Here is a 3,172-nt window from a genome sequence, read left to right on the forward strand (position 1 = left end):
CGTAATACACGTATAAATAGACTATTATCCCACCAAATATCAAAACGTCAATATCATTATTTACTTTCCGAAAAAAGTTAAAGAATCATTATATATCTAAATATTATACTGCTTAGTTAATATGCTTATTATCATTATTTATACTCATATACTATTTATGTCTTACACAAAATATTAGTTGTTGTTTATTATTGCAATCTTTAATCTATACTATATATAATGTATATATAGTATATACTATATATATACTGGAATTATAATTTATGTATACATATTTTTTTTTTCATTTACCAATATCGGTAGTTATTTCATTTATAATTATCATGAAACTATTGAAATATAATTTAAATAATTTTTATAAAGAAGATGTTAGTTATGTTATTATACTGTAATTTTTTATCCTAAATTATATAATTATATATTCTAGGTTATTTTTATTTTTTTAGTAATGTGTTTTGTTATGGGTCCCTACGAGACAAGTTTTTAACTTCTAGAAGGGATCCATGATAATAATGACTACCAATTACTGCTTTATCTATGTTCACTTTAATATCTTTTTTCTATTTTGTATATATTCATTCATTATTATCTAAATAAATATTATCTGAATCTGAATCTGTTCAGTCATGTTTCAGTTTGTGGTGCAACGGGTAATGTTCAGTTTTGAGTGGTATCAGCTGGGGTTCGAACCTCTACGGATATTTTTTTTATGAATATTGGTTTTTTTTTAAAGAGAGATATTTGGAGGATTGAAAATGTCAGGCCAAGGCAAGTGGACCTTAAATCATAAACAAACGTGTATGGCATTCATTTTTCCATTAGACACCATAACACCCCGGAATGTTCCTCATTTTTTAGTACTCTTGGGTACGGTGGCTTCTTTTCAACGGATAAGCTTCTTTTCCACATGGGATTCTTTTCAAGATTACTTTTGTAAGGAGGGGAGTTTCTAGATTCCCGCCCGGAAAATTGTATCTTTACATGATTTGAATTTCTAATAAAGATTAACAAAATCAAAATTTAATTTTTAAATTTAATTTTGTGGTGTGTTCACCGCGTAGGACTAACAATACCATCTTCCCCATTACACTCATGTGCATAACAACGCAGGGCTTACCAAACTGTTTAAAATAGCTACAAGGTCCCCAGAAATGACACATAGTCTTTTGAAACATGATATATAAGAGTCTTCACTACCTCACCATGATTGGGGCTGAGCAAAGACAATTTTGAAAAAAATATTTATTGAAATATGAAATTAAATATTAATTCTCCAGTTAATCTCACCATGGTTGGGGCAGAGCTAAGAATGAACGCTTGTCTTCGGAAATTATGAAACGAAATATAAAAGTTTTCAGGACCAGCCATGCACTATGGTGATTGTTTCCTAAGTGTGAGACATGCAATGCACGCGGCCGTGACGGTAATTCAAAAAAACAAAATTATGAAATACAAACAGAGCTAGCACACAAAAGCCTGCTAACTAATTTTAATATTTCTATAATTTAGAAAACAATTAGATTCATCATATCACCTTTGATAATTATAATGTTAAATTTCAACTATCCAGATGCGAATTTTAGGTTGGGTTTAAAAAAAACTCGACTTCATATATGCTTCAATTTTGAAGATCTGCTTAAAACATATTTATTTATTTATTCTACCATGAACTTTTATTCACAACAAAATATTAGTAGGCCTACAATACAATATCTTGCATGAAACGGATATTTAAAAGTACGCTATAATGTGTAACGGTAGAATTATAATTCTAATGTAAAAGATTAACAAAATAAAAATTGAAGAGTGTTGTGTGTTGATCGCGAAAGACTAACAATACCATCTTTCCCACAGCACATGTGCACACTCATTTGCATAACAAACGCACGGCATACCAAACTACGATGAGATAAAATGAATTCTCTTCTAAAGAATTAATTCCCTTTTTTTACATTAAAGTAAATTGAGGGCGCTAAACATAAAATTTAAACCATCAAAGCAGTTGGCGAGAGCCAAAAAAAAAAAGATGGTAAATGTGCTCTCCCTGCCTCAGCACTAAGGCCCTGCCACAGCCTTTTGGGGTCGTTTCCACCACATCACCAGATGCATTGATGTTTTCGCCTCATGATGTGTGGTGGAAAGGGGGACGTTGATCTGTGAACCCCAAACACAGTGACTCGCATAGCCTTAACTCTATTCCACCGACCAGCGTGGGAATCGAACCCACGACATACGTGTGTTAACACGACGCTCAGACGACTGAGCTAACTGATCATTTTGGTTTTAGCAAGGTTAATAGGATATTTATGACGTAATGATGAATTACGTAATACACGTATAAATAGACTATTATCAGCTGTTCAGTCATGTTTCAGTTTGTGGTGGAACGGGTAATGCTCAGTTTTGAGTGCTATCAGCTGGGGTTCAAACCTCGACGACGGATATTTTTTTATGAATATTGTTTTTTTTTGTTAAGCTCACTATGGTTGGGGCAGAGCTAAGAATGAAAGCCTATTCCCCGGAAATTATGAAACGAAATATATAAGTCTTCAGGACCAGCCATACAATGTAACATGAAGCGCGTATAAGACTATACTATTGTCACTGTAGCATAACAGGTAGTGCTCTAGTAACTATAGTTGGATGGATTCTCTCAGCTCTACTAGCAGGGGTTCAAATCTCTACGGATTTCTTTTTCTTTTATTAAATATAAAATGTTTTTCTTTTATTTTGAAAGAGAGATATTTAGAGAGTCAAGTTTTTATATTTAAGGTAATATAATGTAAAAGATTAATAACATCAAAATTCAACAGTGGCGTGTTGACCGCCGCGAATGACTAATACTTTTAATGTCAGAAAAACAGGAATTAGAATTCTCTTCGTTACGTGTTTAGAAAAGAATTATCTCATCTAATCGTAGTTTGGTATATCGGCGTTGTTATGCAAATTAGTTTGTGCAGGTGAAGTGGGAAAGATGGTATTGTTAGTCATTCGCGTTCAACACGAATTGAACTCGTTAAATATATTTAAATTAGTTACTTATTTCTATTTTATATCACTGTGCTCCACCGGTGCCAAATTTGATCCACTGGACCAGTTACCGTAATACTATTTCTATTCTATACTATATCTGAAGTTAATAAAGGCATAAATGGCGCTCCGTAGAGAAGTA

The sequence above is a fragment of the Antedon mediterranea genome, chromosome 8 (assembly GCF_964355755.1).
Source record: "Antedon mediterranea chromosome 8, ecAntMedi1.1, whole genome shotgun sequence".
NCBI lineage: Eukaryota > Metazoa > Echinodermata > Crinoidea > Comatulida > Antedonidae > Antedon > Antedon mediterranea.